This window comes from Lepidothrix coronata, unplaced genomic scaffold, assembly GCF_001604755.1.
Source record: "Lepidothrix coronata isolate B3197 unplaced genomic scaffold, Lepidothrix_coronata-1.0 Scaffold312, whole genome shotgun sequence".
In the NCBI taxonomy this organism is placed as follows: Eukaryota; Metazoa; Chordata; class Aves; order Passeriformes; family Pipridae; genus Lepidothrix; species Lepidothrix coronata.
In genome coordinates this window covers 512,697-533,722 of record NW_016690492.1, presented here as the reverse complement: position 1 = coordinate 533,722, position 21,026 = coordinate 512,697, and the positions used below count along the sequence as shown (strand labels likewise).

The following is a 21,026-nucleotide window of genomic DNA, read 5'->3' as shown; positions in this document are numbered from 1 at the left end:
CCAGCCGTATTTTCCAACACTTGCCCAAAATGTCATTGTGCATTAACACAGCAAAGGCTTTCCCTCAGTTTATCAGGCCTTGGGACACCTCAGATTGAGATGTAAACCCAGCTTGTAGCACTTTGCTGGGCTCAGACTCTCCCCCCGACCATCAAGGCCCCCGAGATGTAGCTACGCTGAGCAACCAACAACTTGTCCAAGCCATGGGGTTATTTCACAGCCTGTTTTAAGCAGCAGGAAGGAGGAAAAAAAAGGGAAGACAAAAAGGAGGCTGGCTTTGCTGCTCTCCTGGAAAATGCAGCCTGGCAGCCTCCACACAATAAGACATAAAGGGCACAGACAGCATCTTGCAAATGGGGGGCTCATGAGCCTCTCTGAAGGGTTGGTGGGGAGTAGCTCTTTTTACATATCTCATCCCTGCTGTGCACTGTTTTCCTCCACACAGATAGCACAATCTCTGTGTTCCCAAATTCCTAAGAAATTGCCCAAAAAACAGGTTGGGAAGAGAGCATTTCTGGCTGCCAAACCCAGCTCTAGGTGAGCTGTCTTTAAAAGGGCTGGGCCAAGACCAGACCTGTGTATAAAAAAAATAAGACTCACAAATAAAATAGCTCCAAACCTTTCAAAGGCCAATATTCACTGAGCATGTTCAGCCTTTTTCTTAGTATTGTTTGTTTTTTTAAACAGGTAACAGCAGCACTGTATACTTCCCTGGTGATAGGCTGCTTTGCAGGAATATCTGTCATCTCCTAAGCTGTTTGCTTTAGAGAAAAAAAAAGAATATTTGCACAGTATTACGCCTGTTATCTCATGACATTTATATGATGAGCTCTAGGGGCAGAGTCAAAGTTCAGGTGCTCAAGATACCTCCCCAACAAAAACTATTGCACAGCAAAGTATCACAGAATACATCCCACCTACCTCAGAGGCACATGCCATGGGGAAGCAGGGGGAAGAGGCAGACATTTTGGGAATGATAAGAGCTCCTTGGATGATCCATGGTCCCACACAGTGCAGGGGGACGAGCCAGGGTGAGCCAGTACAGGCAGTGCCCTCACCACCATGGTCTCTCTAGAAGCATTTGAGGCTTTCCCACTCCGTCAGCACCTTCCAACTCAGCAGTGGCACAAAGGAGTTTCGGGTCCATCCTGAAACAGCAGCTATGGAGCAAACAGAGGAGTCACCACAGCTACAGCACAGGCTGAAAAACCCATCCAGCCTGGAGGCTGAGCTTAAATATGCTCCTGAGCCCAGGGGTGTGGGTGGAGACCACAGGTGAGGCTCCTTAGGGCCCTTAAAGCCCATTAGGGCCCTCGGGTCTACATTGGCCACACCTGGGTCCTCTTGACCACTGTGTCCCATACAACCCCAGGGCACCTGGACCACACTGTTCCTACCCATCTGACAGAGACTGGAGGGAAGGCTCCCTCTGCACAAAAGCATGGATTTTAGCGGGAAGAGAGCCTGCACACATTTGAAAGCACACAAATTAGAATAGCACTGAGGAAGGACCCATCAAGCACACCTGAACAAAGAAATAAAACTCCTTCGTGGTTGTATTCACCTGTAATTTTTCTAATAAAGCTTGAAATAAAATTTGGAGGACAGCAAAGGCAGAAGGTTAAAAAACAGGGGGGAATGTCTCCATTCAGGGATTTTGGAGACTTTTAAGTGCCACCAGTACAATTTTGTGGGAACTGCTCATGTCCCTTCAGTTTTTCTCTTGGAGGGAAGGATTGATGCAGCTTGTTGGCAGAGTCAGTTCTTTCCCTACCACTGCAATGGCAAAAAGGGAGGTGGCCATGATGCTGGGGGGGGGCATGATAGGCAGGCTTTGCAGCTGAAGGTCACATAAAGGGGAAGAAAGTAATAGAGGAGAAAAAACCTTAATTAAATTCAGTCAGATGATGCATCCCTTTATCATGTACAGACTCGTATGCTCTGGAGCCTGCAAACCCCTTCTCTGTGGCCCTGGAAACCTTCCTTCACCACTCAAAGCCAAGTCCTCCAGCAGCAAAAACCAAGGGGCTGGGGCCAAACCAAGAACTGGTTTGATGCAGCAGATCCATTCTTGGATCACAAGCCCAGTCCTGCCTCAGCACACAGCTGAGCTGACACGGTCCTGACTCCGACACCCCGGAGACTGGACCAGGATCCATCAGTGGCTGCAGATGAAAGGCAAAGAGGACCATGAGAAAAAACCACAGAGGATCACAAGGCATGGAAAAGCTGATCTGGGGCAGGAATTATGAGACTTGAGTAGAAGCTGGAAGGAGAGACGTCTGAAAATGAGGAGCAAAGCATGGCACAACACTCAGCAGAGAACAAGCCATCCTCCCCTTCCAGCACCAAGAGCTCATGGTGAGGAAAAGAAATTGGAATGAGTGGAAAAGAGCTGGAGCTGAGGTGGCTGTGACAGATAGACAGGCAGACCTGCTTTCACAAGCTTCTGGTTCACAGTAGAAAAGACGAGTGGCACTGAACAGAACGTGAAGCCACTATAGGTTATTATAACATATCATCTGCTGTGTTTAGGAGAGCTGAAGAATTTCAACTGCTAGTTTTGTGTTGTTGAATGTCTTGCAGCAAAGCCATCCTCCTGGCTTTGAGGGAAGCAAGGGATGGGGTATCCCCTGATTCCCTTGGCAGTTTGCTCCATGGTGAATCATCCTCACTGCTAAGAGGACCTGCTGCCAATTGTCCTGTTAGGAGTGTTCCTTGGGAAAATGACTGTTTCCTTTCCTTTCCTTTGCTACTTTGCCATTGCCTTTTTTAACTGAGTCATCCCATAAAGGCACCATAACAGGGCCTGCTATGTACTCAGTTATCTCCTGCTTCCCCCTCTGGCTGCGTATTTAAATAGTGAGGGTTTTTTTCTATTTACTTCAAGGTCTTTCCTAAAAACCCCTGAATAATAAAAGGCTGGAGTGGGTGTCTAACTAAACACTACCAAGAAAAAAGAATGAGAAACCAATGGAACTCGAAGGGAGCCTTTGAATCCAGAATTGGTCAGACTGCCAATTCCAGAGCAGAGATGCTACAAGCAAATGACTGTGTATCCACCCAGGAAAGAAAGCCCTTAGCCTCTGTCTCTCCTGTGCAGTGTGTGGGCCACACTTGGCACTCCATGGACAGAGACAGCTTTCTGTGCTGGCATCTTTGGTCTGGGAGGAATCTTCGTCCATATGGAATTTTGGGAGTTGGGCTGGCACTTGCAGCGCAGGGCTGAACAAAGGGTACAGCAGCCCTTCTCCCCAGCCAAGAAAGCCTGCAACCTTTGGCTCTCTGGTGCACTTGGTGGACCAGCCTGGGCACTCCGTGGGCAGCAAGAGCTTTCTGTGGTAGCACCTTTTTCCTGGGAGGAATCCTCATTTGTATCGGTTTTGGGGAGGTGGGACTGGCTATTGCAGGGCAGGGCTGAAAAAAGGCAACAGCAGCCCTTTGCCCCAGGCCAGAAAGCCTGTGAGCTTTGGCTTTCAGTTGCAGTTGGTGGGGCAGCCTGGGCACTCCCTGGGCAGCAAGAGTTTTCTGTGCTGGCACCTTTTCCCTGGGAGGAATCTTCATTTGTATTGAATTTTGGGAGGGTGACTGGCAGTTTCAACAAAGGGTAGACAAAAAAAAAGCAAACAACAGTCCTTATGTCCAGTATAGAAAGCCTGCAACCTTTGGCTCTCTGGTGCAGTTGGTGGATCAGCCTGGGCACTCCATGAGCAGCAAGAACTTTCTGTGGTGGCACCTTTTGTCTTGGCAGAATCTTCATCCGTATGCAATTCTGAAAGTGGGTCCTGCACGTACAGCACAAGGCTGAAAAAAAGCCAGCAACAGCCCTTATCCCCAGCAAAGAAAGCCTCCAACCTTTGGCTTTCTGGTGCACTTGGTGGGCCAGTCTGGGCACTCCATGGGCAGTAAGAGCTTTCTGTGGTGGCACCTTTGGTCTGCGAGTAATCGTCATCCGTATGAAATTTTGGGAGTGGGACTGGCAGTTGCAGCCCAGGGCTGAACAGTCAAACAACAGCCCTTCTCCCTGGGAAGGAAAGCCTGGAATCTCTGGCTTTCTGGTGTATTTCGTGGGCCAGCCTGGGCAGTCCATGGGAGGCAAGATCTTTCTGTGGCACCTTTTGTCTGGTGATACCAAAAAAACTCGTCATGAAGAGCTGCTCAGAGACTTTTTTATCTTTAAGTAGCAAGATATTTGTTTATTCAACTTTAGGAGCAAGCCAGCTCACAGTGGACAAACTTCCCTGACCTGATAGTGCAAAACCAAGTCATTTTATACCCATTAGATACTTGGTTACATCATCTAACTTACATGTTAATAAGTTGGGCAGTCTCTAGGTGTAGTCTTTCCAGACCTGCACAGTCTTCTACTGACGGGTCTTCTCCTCAAGCCTTCACTCCTCTGGTGGTTGCCATGGATGTCTTCCTCCATTTGACCTCTTCAGTCAGGTGACCTGAATTCTTCAAGCTTGCAAAATCCTTGCTCTGGGCCTTCTATGTCTTGTTCAAACATCTAGTTTACCTAATTTATTACCATGTGTATACTCCTCCTCCTCTTTCTATATTAAGCCCTTTGGTCCAGTGAGCAGAACCCAACATGATATTAATCAGTGATCCTAAAATGTTCTTCTAGGAAAACAGGTATTGGGCTTTCTTAGCAGGCCAAGATATCTCAGTTAACTCTTTTAGGCCTGGCTCCCGTTTCACTGGGAGGAATCTTCGTCTGTATGGTATTTTGGGAGTTGGACTGGCAGTTTCAGCACAGGGCTGGGAAAAAAGCAAACAACAGCCCTTATCCCTGGGAAGAAAAGCCTGCAACCTTTGGCTTTCTGGTGCAGTTGGTGGGGCAGCCTGGGCACTCCATGGGCAGCAAGAGCTTTCTGTGGTGGCACATTTGATCTGGTAGGAATCTTGGTCTGTATGGAATTTTGGGAGTTGGACCTGCTTCTTATGAGAATTTATAATGGCTGAGACTTGCTTGTCTGGTCACCAGTGGGAATGCTTATTTCCTCTGCACAGCTGCTTACGGTCAGAAAAGTTGTCGGATGCAGTATTATAGAAATATATTTTTTTTTCCTCCCTATTTTGATTTTGGTGACAGTGGGCACTTAATTTAAAATTCTTAATTAACATGTGGGGATTTGATTACATAATCTTCAGCTCTTTTAAAAGAAATCAACCAAAAAATGCATTACTTTTTCCCTGTCTTGCATAGTCCGTATTCTACCAGTCACTTGTAACTGTAGAAATTTGTAGTCTGAATGTTTAAGTCAGGTGTACTAATTTCACTGTCAGACAAGACTTTTCATCAATGAAATTCAAGTTTCTTCCAAGGTAAGGAAAGGTTTCAGAACTCAAAATTGAAATATCCAGTACTCTTATAAGTGAAAAAATCAGCAGCCATTTCATTTTTTCTATCCTACCCCTGTCGTAGAAAAGAGGCATCATCTAAGCTTAATGGGAAGAACTCAGAGGCAACAGTATTTTCTTCAGACATCCCAAAATGATCACCTTTAAGATAAGATCCACCTGACAATTAGATTTTCCTCCACTCTTTGGAAATGCTAATAGAATTCTAATATATATAAAATGCAATATGTAAATTAATTAAGAGAAGGTTCTTACTATATTTTGCAATTAACTAAGTCAGAGTTGTAGGCTCCCCTAGGTACAAAGTTAGGAACAGATGGTCATCTTTTCACCTCAAAAGAAAACTGTTGTTTGATAATGAAATCTTGATCACCTACCATCTGCCTGCTAATGATTAGGAGCAACAGGATCATCTGTCTGAAGAGAAGTGCATCTTGGACAACTTTGAGGGCTCTGATGATCTCAGTTCACAAAGTCAATTAGACAGCAAATATTAGAAAGGTTATTGGTGAACTCAAGGTCTTAATTTCTTTTGTCAGGTTTTGAATCTTTGCTGAGATCCTAACTGAAAAATATACATATATTAAAATATTCCATTTGCTGTGACTCTGTAGCCACAATTTCATAAAGTTTTGGCTTCCCAGAGACAGCGTGAAACTTGAGCAACTCTGCAACAATAATCAAACTGATCAAACATGTTGATTTCAAAGTTAATGTTTGAAAGTTCAAGGCCTGTAGCTGGCCCTTAATCAGCCATGCATTTCACATGGAAGGGCTTGTCCCCCACCCAGCTGTTTCTTTGAGGTAATCCCTGCTTGCAGTTGCTACAGGAACACAAAAACAACCAACTGCAGCAGCATAACCTTACACAGGGAAAACTCCTCTCTCTCAGCGGAACACAGAAGATGGTTTTAAAATAAAGCTCTTGTACCCACTACATCTATAAAGGGCAAGACTTCTGCTCTGATTTTCCCGTGGAGTTCAGCACCTTTCACACGGTTTGAGCTTAACAAAGGCCAACGAGTCATTCCTGTGGATGTACAGGACATAGTGTCTTCACTTCTGAGGCTGGCTGGCATCGCTGCCAGCGACAGCCCCCGAGCCCCTCTGGAGTCTCCTTGACTTCCTTCCCGCCATGCCCGGCTCTCTCCAGGTTACCATCCTGCCCCTGTCCCTGCCCAAGGCTCGGTGGAGCCCAGAAGTGGCACAGGCAGAGCGTGGCAGACGAGCAGTTGTCCCCTTGGCCCTCCTTCTGGGCCGTGGCTTTTAACGTGGCACACACAGGGCTGAAAGCAAACACGCCGTCGAGTTCTACCATCTGCCATCCATCACTCTCCCTCCAGGGATCTGGGAGGGATTCTCTCCATATATGATGCAGAGCTGTGTTTGTGCCCTAAAGGGATGTTCCTGGACAGTCAGAAGCATCAGTACTTTTGGTTGTCGTGTTACTCCTCACATGCCAGATGTTTGACAAGGACAAATTTAACCTCATACATTTTGAATTCTCTTTCTGCACGGTACCTTCCCATTTTAGAAGTGTATCTATAATAGCAGGCTTCCCATACAAGCAAGACAGCAGTCTCTCAAGAGACTGCACAATTACCAAGTACTTCTTCTCCTCTACCAGATACAGAAGGGTATGCTTTTTTTCTGAAAAAAGTGCTACAGGATATAATATTTCTATTTCTTTAAATGCACCAGAGCAGATTCTGATGTATCGGCAGGTACAGCAGAAGGATTTGGTTTGGTTTGGTTTGGGGTGTAAAGTTATGTGTTCATTTCATCTGAGCATTGGATCTTCCATACTGCAGTTCTAGGGATGGCTACAGTTTTAACATTGGANATTTTTGCTTGTGTCTTAGAAGGCAAACCAGTATAAATAACTGTATCTTTTTTCTATTATTTTCAGCAACGCAGGAACTGAAATCTGCCCATTACCTTTTTTTAACCACACTGTGCTATATTCCAAAGAGAAACATGGTGCCTGTCCTTAAGGTTTCCGAAAATAGTTCATTTGATTCTCTTCTGAATCAGTTAATCAATATTCTCCAATAACACTGATCATCTCCAATAAAGCCATTCTCCCACCTGAAGGAAAACTGGCCCCTATTTCTGCCCTCTCTGGGTATTTATATTTTCTAAGAGTGTGCATACTGTTCCCCTTTTAGTGCACTTTGCCTCTCAGACTCTTGGCACTCTTCCCAGCAGCCTTGCTTTCCCATTTGAAGTGGTACACTTGAGCGTTTTCCTTCCATTCCTCCTGCCTTAAGTTGAGGATACATTTCACCACGAGCCTTTTCTTATTGCAGAAGAAAGACTTGTCTCCCAAATCCCCAAACACCATTTCAAATACTCCTGGGGTGGCTCTGTTTCAGCAGCTTTAGGCTGAAAACCTTCCTCTGTGAAAGATTTTTTCTTTCTTTTTTTCCCCTCTTCAGGCTTTCTGTTCCTCTTGGCTCATCATACATAATCCCACCACATTTCTCTAGAGTGGACTGTCAGCTCTCATCCCAACTAGTTACCCCCCAAATATATGAGAGAAACTCAGGTTAATTAAGTGAAGTGTCTGGAAAAAAAATAACACAGCAGTGATTGACCTTTGCTGATTTTTTTTTTTTCTTAAGTTTCAACAGTTTTTCCAGGAACTATCTTAGACCTCATCTATTCAGTGCATAAAACACTAGAGATATCCTTCAATAACAGTGGTGATAGATGATAATAAGACTGATAACTCATCACATTTCTTCTTGCTGGGTAGATTTCATGTATCTAATTATGTAAATTCACAGTGGAGAAAATCCTGGTAGGCAGGGTAGTTGTAGAGTGGCAAATGTCCTCCAACATAACAATTATTAATGCCTATGGAATTGCAGGTTATATTCTTACTAATATAAATGTCAACCTTCAGAGAGAAGACATATAAAGCTATTTATGGCTTCTTCTGAAAGCTATTCAAGGTTTTAATACCTAAAGACAAATAGTGACATATCAATACCTAATAAAATAAGCAAAAAATATATTGAAATATTATACTGTATATTAAAAAATTCAGTGATTTAAAAGAACTCTACCACAAATAAGCTATAGAGTAAATTTCCAAGGAATAAGAGGTAGTGGAATTCTTTTTATACACAGTCTTTATTCTGTGTATTAATTCACATTTACATAGACCATTTGCCTTTCACATACCTTTGGAATGTCTTTTAATGACTATTTGAATCATCTCGCCATCTTTGAATAATTAAAAAATAGTATATTAAGTGACAAGCGTGGAATCTAGCTCTGTTATTTTACATTTCTCCCTCAAGGCACGGCCACCAGCTTTGTGTGATGGAAAAAACATGACCTTTCCCTTCTACTTCTCCCCCATTTTCAGCTATGTAATCTCGTGCCAAACTGTAACTAAGTGCAAGAAATTAGAGACATTTATTACATTTCAAAATATTTTTCCACATATCTTCAAACGCTTTGGGCTGCAAGGCATTCCTTAACTCTGCCTTATGGAAGTGCAAAATATTTTATGTAAAACTGCCTGGAATGGAGAAGTATTAAAATTGCTTAACTTGGGAGGTTTAAGGATGCAAGGCTTAAAAGCAGCATTAAAACTCATTACACTCAGCAGAGTGGCTAAAACCAGCAGATTGTTGGGTACAGAACCACTATTTCAAGTCCAAAATGCAAACAGCAACTTTCTCATGCTGATTACAATTATTAATTCATTTTTTTGCTGTAAACTTGCCCTCTGTCACCAGCATGAATTTGCTGGGGTTCAGTCTCTGGCAGCTTCTCTCCCGTCCCCCACAGCTGCTCCAGGTTTTGCCCTTCCCCAACACCCATCAAACATGATCCAGACAAGCAAAGATTATTACTCACATGAGAGAAAAAATAAGATTTTCATACTATGTTTGATCCAGTGCTGACCCATTTCTGTGGCTTTTGGATCAAGCACCTTTACCACCTTTTAGTTCTCTGTGACATTAAGGGAGTTTGGAACCTGAGACTTCCTGTTATCAAAACATAACAAAGATGACAAACAGCAATAAGTGCTTCTTGATTAGTTTTTCATTTTTTTTCCCCCAGTATTCAGCTACAAGTCTAGATATCCAACATAGTGGAACTAACTCCCTCTTAAACAGATGAAAAAAAAAAAACAAAACAACAACAAAAAAACCAAACCAAACAAACAAAAAAACCCCCAAACCAAAACCCAAACCAAATCAAAACCACAAAAACCCAAACCCCTAAACAAAGCAAAACAGAAAAAGCCCTAAAGAATAATTACAGTTATCATGACATTTGAAAGCTCTGATGTGAACACACATCCCTGTCACACAGTAATAAAAAGGTTCAGACTCTTTGAGAAGAGAAGGTTCTCTTCTCAGTGGTCAGGACAAGGTCATGGGCCATTATGTCGTAGATTTTAAGAAATACCACAGAAATAAATCGCAAAGGTAAATAATCAGTACACTCCATATACTTTTACTCCTTTAGGTCTTTAATCCATAGATGATTAAGTGTCAATTTAACAGCATCTTGGTAAAGAAACAAGAACATACCAACTGCAGCTTCAGGAAACGTAGAGTTACCTTGCACTGTAAACTTTTGAACAAGGGCACAGCTTTTATATATTCCTCAAGTTATTGGTTCTTAAAAAACAAACTAGAGCCAGGCCTATATCCCCTGCACAAGTGTTCTACTTACAGTGATAAATAATTCCTGAAACTCAAAGGCAGTCACCAAATGCTGCCCCACAATACCCATCTGTGTCTGTACAGCAAGGCAGACTCTGAAAAGTATCTCCAGGCAACAGCATGTGGAAAGACCTCTCTCTCTCAGGACTCCCCCAACCATCCTTGCTGAGATGAATTAGTTACCTAAGACTGTTTATGATTAAATACTGCAAAATTAGGTTTATGTAGTGCATTTTCCAAAATATATAGGATAACAATTCCAACCCCAAAGAATAGAATTCCTTGTTTCTGCAGGGGTCTGACTTGAGTCTTACTGGGGATACACAGTTATTTTATTAAATTTTGGGTTGTTCATAGCAAATGTTTTATTCTCCTTAACAGGGTTACATGAACCCAACGTGCCCTGTTAAAACAGTGACTGCACAGCTTGGATGCTGCCCTGCCCCAGCAGCCACACCAGCCTGGTGGCACCAACCCTGCCAGTGAGCAGGTGGCAGACACGATAAACACAGCCCAGGGCACGTGGAGCTTTCTAAAATTATTATTAAAGGAAACATCCACACAAATGCTCCGTTGCTTACACACACAGAAACCTAATGGCCTTTTAGGGACTCGGTTTTATTTCGCCTTTTTTTAATGCACAGAGTGAAATTTGGGAGGGGAAAATGGAACATCGGAAAAGGGACGTATGATTCTGCTTATCCACATATACAGCCATGCATATAGAGTTGCATCCTTCTCCTGTTAACCCCTGGGCAGCCAGGAGCACTTAAAAAGGTACCTAGAGCAAGTTTGGGAATGACAGCTGACTGGGTACAGGATCTTCTGGAGCACAAATACTCTTTGGAACAACACCTGACAGGCAGACCACCACCATTTCTGGTGAACAAGGTGACAGAAAAACTGGTAACTGAACAAATATCAATACCTACTGTTTACAACAAGTGATTTGCATATATTCTTAAAGAAGGTGAATTGTCTGAGCTTTACCAGTATATTGAACACACTGAAATAATTTTAAATCACCCTATCAGAAAAGCAACCAAGTCTTCATCTCTATTTTATAATGAACACCACCACCAGTATCTTCAAAGGAAGATTGCTTTATGCCTATGGCCATACTGCCATTTTTAGCCTAATTTTCTACACGTTTAATTTTTTGCTTTCTTCTTTTGCTGTTCATTTTCATTCTGTTCTGTGGTGCCATTTAGTCTTGGCTTTGCCATTACTGTTTTTGACTTCTTACAAGATTTTTCAAGGTATCTCAGTCCTTATCAACCCAAAACACTCCTGCTCGTTTCACTTATCTCTGGCAGTTGTTGCAGTCCAGCAGTGCTAAAATTTGAGAACATCCAGAAATGAGTTATAGTGTTGTTTCCTGAGGTGGTCAAGCATGTTAAAGAACGTGCCTGCCCATCACTACCAAAGAAAATTAGTTGGACTCTATCACCTTAATTCTAAAACACATTTATTCACAAAAAATCCACCCAGTGCATGTTACTGGCATAGGAATTATGGCTGGCTGGCTGTGTCAGCAGGGAGAGCACAGGGCTGGAAGAGAAAGGCTGTTTGTAGTCAGAGGTGAGGGTCACTGAAATGACAGACAGGCAGAAAAAGGCTGTATCGTGCAAGCTACTGCTCCTGCCTTTATACGAGTGGGAAGGTTGTGAAAAAGGCCCAAAGCATCTTGGCCTCTGAGACTTGTTCTCTCACATCCAGCTAAAGAAGTTACAGCTTTTAACTTCTCATGTGTTCCCTTTGCAGGAAGTCATATTTTTACAAGCACTGTACTATAAAAAAAAAAAAGAAAAAACAACCAAACAACAAACATTCAAAAAGAAAACCAGAACAAAACAGACAGAAACACTTGAATGAGTAATGAACAATAAGCACCTGGAGAGATGCCACAATCTAAATATATTGATGTAAAATTCTGTATCACTCGTTCAATTTTTCTCTCTCCTTCCTCTGATTAAGTGAGAAATATCACAGTCACTTTTGTTCATCAGAATTAATCCTCTTCTGCTTTTCCTCAGGATTTTTCCCTTCTTCTCCCTTACACAGAGTGAGTTCGCTAGTCTGAATGGAGCAGCATGAAAAGAAAGCTCTGTATCAACTCCAGTGGATATCCGTGAACTTGATACCAGCTTCGATGGACTTCAGAAGTTTGCCCACACACCCCATGTGTGCCAACACAAAGAACAGAAAGCAGCAGCATAAAAACAGGAGCAACATGCCCGAGAGCTGGAAAACCAAGGGAAGCAAAGGAGGCAACTGCAGGTACACAAGTGGCAGCAGCAGTGTGGAACACCAGCCTCCCACTGCGTGTAAATCCACACAGTCACCTCCTCACCAGCTGAAGGAGACTTTGGGAATCCCATTCCACAGAACGACTGTTAGAACAGGACAAACAGAAGCTGTTTGGTGTGCCAAAACAGGCTTCAGAAGAGCCTGGAATACTAATATCAATTAATTTTCTGTCTATGTGCTTCTCAGCTTTAAAATCCCAACACATTAAAAGGTTTATTACTGAAAATAGTGAAATCCGCTCGTTGAAATGATCGAATACATGAAACTCCTGCTGTGCTTGAATGCTATGGCATCAAAATTAATTTTACAACTGTTTTTGAATCTGCTTGTTATAATTACATAAAAGCACACGCTGTGACCTATTTTCATCCTAATCTTTTAGAGTAAGAAATTCCTCTGTGATTTGACATGAGGTTATGAAAGATATAGGGGTGGGTGGGGAAATAGGATGGGGTTTGTTCATGTGCTCGAGTTCCCTACTCAGAGGTGAGCTCTGTCTGCATTGTCATGAGATATTTCCTCCCATAAACTTGAAGCCATTTACCTATTGAGTGCACAGTCTTTAATAGTGATTACACAATTTAGTGTCTTTCCTGAAAGCTGAATTACCACGTTGTTTATGATGTAGGCTTAAGACTACCTGGTGAAAGGTTTATGGATTGTTATTTATAACTCTTCTCAATCTTTCAGAAATGCCTAGAGCAGCATTATGAAGGATAGTGCCATTCTGAAGAGGACAAAACTGAGCACAGGAAAGTAGCAAAATTAATTAGGTGGTAATGCTTTTCCAAAGAAATTGCCCTTTTTCCTTGGTAGACATCTAAACCAAAAGTTACGGGGAGAAGCAAGTTTCATTTTAAAAAGTTTTTCTACCACAAATGCTATTCTTTAACAAATACCATTACTGTTAGAAATTTTAGGCTCAAAAGAAACCAAGATATCTTATTTATCCTGAAAAATTGTTGCAAGAGGTGTTGCTTAAAATTTGCTTATATCAGTTCATGTTTTTTGTTATGCAAAAATTATCAGGCCCTCTGGCATCTTGGTAATTTCATTCAGAAGATCTGGAAGATAAACTGGAATAAGCAAGAGGAGGACATGCACAGGTGTGTGTGTGATACATTGCACAGAGGACAACAGAGAAGGAAGAGAAGGAAATCAATAGGGGGCAAAGAATAGGAAGAGGGCAAGCTAAAAAGATCAGTGGCAAGGAGCCAGGGAACAAGAACCCTTGTAAAGTAACCCTTGAAAGAAGAACAAACATAATAGTAATTTGGTAAAAAAAATTCCAAAATTCCATACGGGCAAAGATTCCTCCCAAACAAAAGGTGCCACACCAGGAAGGTCTTGCTGCCTGTGGAGTGCCCAGGCTGGCCCACCAACTGCACCAGGAAGCCAAAGCTTCTAGGCTTTCTTTCCTGGGGAAATGTAACAGTAATCTGGTAAAAAAAAAAAATAAGTTGTTAAGACTTTAGGGTAGAAATATTTCAGCTTAAACATAATGGAAACAAAACACAATGAATCAAAAGTATCTAAGATACAAAACAACAACAAAAAAAATGAAAACAGTCCAAAAAAAACCCACAGAGGAGCAAAATAAGTTAAAAGACGTCATAACGAATACATCTGTGTTAAGGAAGTTTCACATGAGGAATCAAGGGGTTTTTGTGTTTTAAATGCATCTAGACCAGGGTGTGCTTCTGAACTGGCTACCAGAAGTGGATCTGAAGGGAGATCCAAGTCCACAGTTTGATTACACACCACACATGTAATGCTAAAGGCTTCTGAGCACAGCAAAAGGCTTCAGTTGTGATCAGTGCTCCCAACTTCGGTGGAGCAATCGCACAGTCAGGCATTTTACAGGATGCCTCCGAAGAATTTGGGGTCTGTAGTGCCAAGTCCATAGGAATGGCTGAGAAAAAAAGGCAAGTATTATAGACTTAATAGCTGGTTACTTTGAAGATCCCACTTAGGTGTAATACACACTGATTGCTGACTACAAGGCTTCTGAAATGCCAGGAGCACTGAGAAGCAACAATGAATGAAAGAAGAAATAAAGATTTCACTGCTCTGGGAAATTACGCATCCCTTTGAGGGCTTTGTTGATTATATAAGAATATTTCTGGGTTGTTAAGAAAGAGAACTAAACATCTGATGGGTGTGGGGGGGGATGTGGTGCTCCATCCCCACCTTCTGTGGTGTTATCACCTTTGGCAGAGCCAGCGTGAAGATTCCTAAGTGCTACCTTATGCCTTTTGGTCCATTCCTGGATCCAGCCCAGGCTCCCTAATTTCCCTTGCATTAGCTTGCTCCTTCAGGCAGAGCTAATGGCACTGGAGGTGATCCATCATTCCCACTGTGCTTGGAGAGTGGGAGGGAACATCAGAACTAGTAAATGCCTGTCTCCTGCTCCTCTTCATCACAGCACACGCCAAATGGGAGCAGTTCTGCTCATAGCTGGAAAATTACAGTCTCTGATATTGTTAGGAGATTATTTATGGCAGATTTCCTTCCACCTGTGATGCTAATTGTGAACATTTAGAGCCATCATTCAGTGCAGCTACAAGGGATCACCAAGTAATGAGGTGACATGCAGGCAGTTGGGCACCCACACTGACACCTTTGCACTTCTTACCCATGAACTCATGGCTTACAAGGGCTGAACAAAACTCAAAAGTTTTAGGGGCAGCTTACTGATCTGAATATGGTTTTGATCCAACACTACACGGTATCCTTAATGCTGTGAATCCAATTACAAAGGTGATCTTGCTAAATACTGCAAAATATTGAGTCTTCCCTGACTCGTGATTATCATTTATACCCTAGTCATAAGGCATTTATGCCTTGATGAAATTTAACTGTTGTATTTTTTCTTTTCCTATAATTTACCTTTGCACACAGGCAGGTAGCTACCTGCAGTGTATTTATTCTGGTTTTATCTTTAGTTTCAAACCTCACAGAAGAGCCTTAAGCATTATGCTTTGCTGTTCTTATTTTTATTTATTTATAAATTTGCTGTTTCCACGTGTAGACAACTGCCTGATGATTAAAGGTATTAGAGCAGACCTAGCAGTACTTTTCTAATCATATTAGTCAGCACTGTGAGCTTTCAATCCCACAGACATCACATTACCAAGACCACAGGAGGATTCTGCTGCTTATCTTTTGTGAGCAATAAAGCAGCTGGGAAATCACCCCTCCAGTGTCCAAAATGATTTACCTGCAATTCACCCATGGTGGTGAACACAACTGTTTCACATCCCTTGACTCTTATAGATGACACAGGTAAACAGAGCAGAGTTTGTGCTTTTAGTTCTCTCCTTCTTCGTATTTATGTCTTTGATTCAAAAAATAATATTGTCGCAGAATCGAGGAATTTGCTTTCCCATGCCCTGGACCCCGGTGCAAGCAGCACATGAGATAATAAAGTGGACAACTAAATAAAGTATTGACTATTATGTCAGAACACTAGAAAAAAAAGGGTTATTTCCCTTCATCAGTCTAGAAGGATGTACCCTTAATATCCCTGAATTACAAAAGAGGAGGACTCTTTTCAACTCAGAGAATAAACAGTTGAATTTATCATGAGCTGTTTAATGTAAGACAACTGTGTATTAGTAAAATACACGTGGAAGCTCTAAGAACCAGCATGGCTAATATAAAGTGTTGCAGCACTGAGAGCAGTGTTGTATTATAAATATTCATTCAAACAGTAATTTATTACAGTTACTTCACACCTGCAGGAAAAATGTATTCAGAAAACCCCAAATGTTTTAATAAATAATGAAGGCAAACAACTTAAGCACCATATAAATGTATGGGATGCACTGACTTTGTTACCTACTGATAAACATGAAGTGACACAGAATACTCCTGTGCTTTAAAAATTAATCCTTAATGACCACTGTAGTCACAGGGCAACTGCATCTGTTTTTCTTTGTACTCATTGCAGTCTGTGATTCCCTTCTTGGAAAACATATGGAGCTGTACATCACACTCCAGCTATAACTTCTTCCCTTGCTGCAGCTCCTGCCCAAGTTTTCCTCACACAGTCCACCTCAGCTGATCAATAAGTGACTCACAGATGCTCCCTGTCACCCATAATTGGTTTTATGAGCTCACATTCTATTGGACTGAACTTCTCCTCATGGCTACTCCCCTCCAGATCTTTCTGTTTTCCCTATGGAAGATTCTAATCCTGTTCTATACTGATTATCCCCTCCTGACTTTAAAAGGACATTTTGACTAGCATAGACTAATTTCATGGTCTAAGGTCAGCAATGAAAACCAGATAAGACTAGCTCTGAAACAGCTCACTGAGGTGATCCAGCAGTAACATTCTTACCATCTCTTAAATGCCCTTTTTGGCTCTGTTTCAGGACTCTCTAACATGCTCTTCATGCACTTCACTATTTTGTTTTACACAAATCTTCATTATTCTGTACTACACAAATCTTCACTACCACACCAACCCTTCCTCCAGAACAGCAGCAGTGTTCTCCTGAAAGCCCATGGGCAGCCAACCAAAAGACTGAATTTCTGTCCAAGTGGTAGTTTTTCAGTGCTCTCAGGGGCTCTTTTAAATCAGAATAGAAGCACATTTACCTAATTTTTACTTACAAAACCTTAAGAACATGGCAAATAAAAATGGTGAGGATATGGTCTGTCAGAAACACTAAAACACAGGAGGGGTTTGGGTTGGAATTTTGGGGGAGTGGAGGAGCTGGGGTTTCTGTGTTTGCAACTGCTCCATAAATCTGGAGAGAGGTCTGCAACAATAAGGCACTGAGAACAAAACCCAGCCTGGAGCTGACACTGCAGGACAAAATCTTGGAGCCACAGTGCAATCTGGGCCTTTAAATCTGTCACCTTCCTACCACTGCTCCAGAAGAGCCTCCTTCCTTTTCAACAGCATCCTCTGGGATGTAGCATCTTACATATATGTATGTATACATATGTATGTATTTATGCATATTTGCTTTGTGTTGCCTGGATTATTTAAATTTGAACATAGACTGTGAGGTTTTTTATATTCCACTCATCTAGATACCAAGTCAGACTTAAAACAACTTGCTCCTTGACCTTCTTTGTATATTCTGAATAGTATCTATCCAGTTCCCGCAGAACAGAAGTACTAAATTCTTTGAGTTTTTTTCCACTATGAAGATGATATTTTCTATGTTCATTCACATTTCTGTTAGTAATAGAGAAATATTACTTTAATAATATTCTTTAGTAATCAAGCACAATATTCATTTGCTTTGTGGCAAAGTCAGTATTTTTATATTGAAAAAGGGTCCCATTTCTTCTTGTTCTTTGTTTTAAACTACTTTTAGGCAGCTGCCAAGTCTGTAAATATGCTGTTTTCCATGATGTATGTAATTGTTGATCTTAAAAGGATTCCCTTATGGCTTTCTCGAGAACACTTGGTTTTAAGATACTCCCTCCATCCCCTCTCTCTCTCTCTTATTATGTGAAATTATCAGTTCACATTATTTTACAATAATCCATAAATACGTATGCACCACATATACAGAAGATTGTACTTACACCTCCAAAATCAAGACAGCTAAATTTCATTAATCATTGATTACCTTCTCATAGGTTACACCAGTGCAAATATCCTTTAGCTCTAAATAATATGGTGCCACTGATACTCATGAATGAGAAAAACACAGAGGTTTGTAACAACTGAGAAGCAAAAGAATCCCAAACTCTCAACAACGTATAAAAGACAATGGAAGTCTTCCTGAAAAGCTCCAACAGGAACTTCATGTAATTTGACCATTTCAAAACTGAAAGCTCAAGGTGACTGTGGTCATTGACAAATCCGAAGAACATGTGTCTATCTATCATTTTTGGTATTCTGAACTTCTTTTTAATCAGAATTTTTTCATACTAAAGTTATATGACACCACTGCTTTCTGTAGAGTTTTCTTTCCTTCGAGATAAAACATGGATTATTTATAATCTCTTCAAATGTGTGCAGGAACTGCACCATCAAGCACTGGAAGCAGACTCACAAACAAGCTCAGCTGGTCCAGACTTGTGTCCCTTCTTTTTCTGCTTTTGGCATCATTTATTCTTTAACACAGTCAAGCAGGAATGTATTGCTATTTTTCCATCAGATACTCTGACATTCCTAGCTGGGAATCTCATGCCTTATGTTTCCACTAGAAAATATAACATGTGCCATGTCAACTAGCAAGTTATAAATACTTACAGATTTAATTTAAATATTTGAAATAGCTAAAAGTGTTTTCAGGTTGTTTTGAAAGTAAAGATTTACAGTTGATTTTTTTGATGGGAGGGAACACACCATCAAGAGGTAACATTATGGATATTTGGAGCATTGCTATTAAATTTCTGAGTAAATTGCATTGCCAATAATAATTATTAATAGAATTGATTCCCAAATCTTAGTCCATGTGGACACAATTGATCTTAACTGAAGGCAGCAGTTATTTATAATTTCTAAAAAGTATCAAAGTATTGCAGTTCTACTGTCTCGTTCATTTGAACTACTCAGGCTAAAGGTTATTTCACTCCTCACTAAACAGTGAAGAACTTTTGCAAAGTTGGAAGAAATTAGAGAAATCAGAAATTAGAAAAACTAAGGTATAATGGAAGGATTAAGTTCTCATTCCTTCTCAGGTTATGGACTCTTCAAGTAACCACAAAACAGCAAGTAACTTACTGTAAAAGCTTGGTGACCAGTTGGTTTGTTTGGATACAGGTACTGTGTTACCCAACATACCAAATATTGCCAACTCCAAAACAGATTAATGGCATTCATGGGATATATCAACACAGTAAAAATTCTTAATTAAAATTAAAAAAGGTGAAGGAGTATTTAAAGTTAAACCTTTGCCAATAGTAAGTTAAATATAGAGAAAACCACACCTGAGAAGGGCAATAGTGTACCTGTGTGTTTATAGGTGTATGCACACATAATATCCATACACATGCTCAGACACCATCAAAATAGGAGCTTCAGACTAATAATTATAACAATTTCAAAATCTCAATGACATTAATATGTATATTGGAGTTTTTAAGAGATTTCACCTCCTTGAGCCTCTGCATTATACACAAAAATAATAATGACCTCTACTTCCTCGTGGGACAACTCAGCAGAAATTCAATTAGACCAGTCACTGTTCCATTAACGTAAAACTAATGAATTGGGATCTTACAGCCAAATTCTGTCACTAACTCTGCTTTTTCAGCAACCTGTCCTGTAAGTGCAGATGCTTAAAAAGGCAAAATGACAAATTACCACCTTGTCCCACTTGCAAACTTTTAGCATTAACATCCATTCTGCCAAGGGAACATTGTTCACAGGGGACTTGCCAGGCATGCTCACCTCCAACACCAGCTTTGACATCTTTCCAGACTTTCAAGCCCAGGACCACTAATGAGGCTGTTGCAGTCCCAGTCACAAAGAGGGCCAGGACAGTGGCAGTATGTGCTTTCCAACAACTCCACAACCAAATCAAAATCCACACTAGAAACAGTGGGCAGGAAAGAATCATATCAAGAAATACCCTTATATTATCCTTTTCCCCTTGAAAACTTTGTCCTGGATAAATGAGCGCTCTAGACACATGTAAAGAGTTTCCACACATCCAGAACCCCGGCTGGAATAGTACATGTAAGCTGTACAGCTGGAACAGCTGGCCAGGATGTGTTCCACAGGTACTTCAGCTGTGCCAGGAGGATGCAACGTGTCTGAAGCACAGCCCATCAGATCAGTGCACACAAACCCAGTCCTGCCCAGCTGAGGCACTTTGGAGCCAATACACAGCAAGTTATGGTTTGGTAATTCATCCCCCACTTTGAGCACATTTGGAGCCAGCATCAAAACCACTTAGAAACTACCCATACTACTCAAAAGTGTTTACCTCTCTACCTCACTGAGACCTCAATTATTTTTTATTTCTTCTCTCCGCGATCAAGAAAGCAATTTCAGTTTATTCAGTATTTAAATATAAGAACAGTAATAAAAGCAAAGTCACAGGATTATCAAAGTGATGTTTCCAGCAAGGATCTAACAGGAGAAAAAGGCCATATGGATGGCCAAGGATATGGCTGTAGGCTCAGGCAGGAACAGGCAAGTGAGAAGCCAACATGAAAATGGACAAGTCTGGCATGTCCTCCAAGGGGAATGAACACCTCATTCTGTTCAGGACCTTGACAGGCAAACGCTGTGCCCACAGTGCCTGTCCTTCTGACACCAGCTGGGCTGGGAGTGTGTTCCACTCACTGATCTCAGCACTTCACGTGCCTGCAGGAAACCACATTTCTGAGGAAACCCCGGGACATTTTGATTTCAGTGTTATTTCTATTACATCTTGCAGGTGTAAAAATTTGAAAAGCTCAATCGCAATTTCACTGTCCCTTTCCCAGGACTTTTTGCACGTATGGTCTGGAAAACAAAAGCCCAGGAAACCTCTGCTTCTCAGCAGTGGGGCAATTTTACAAAAGGTCTGTGCAACAGCTCTGGTTGTATTTTGTCATCTCCTCTCTTGCTTGGTACCACACAACTACTGTGGTCCTGTTACACAGTATTAGAGGAATTTTTCTGCAAGAGGTGAACATGTTTTTAGTCTTGGGGGGAGAAAAAAAAAAAGAAGGTATAATCCAAGTTTTCATCAA

At 41.4% G+C, this 21,026-nt stretch overlaps 1 long non-coding RNA gene across 1 annotated transcript in view; it reads right to left on the bottom strand.

Annotated features, from left to right (window-relative positions):
- LOC108508764 overlaps nt 1-20,294 on the bottom strand; it is a 26,343-nt gene extending 6,049 nt beyond the window's left edge. Inside the window, exons 1-2 of the long non-coding RNA XR_001878499.1 lie at nt 20,281-20,294; nt 19,520-19,525 (exon numbers count right to left, since the gene is read on the bottom strand). This is a non-coding gene — a long non-coding RNA (uncharacterized LOC108508764). The remainder of the gene's footprint in view (nt 1-19,519; nt 19,526-20,280) is intronic.
- Nucleotides 20,295-21,026: the final 732 nt, after the last annotated feature.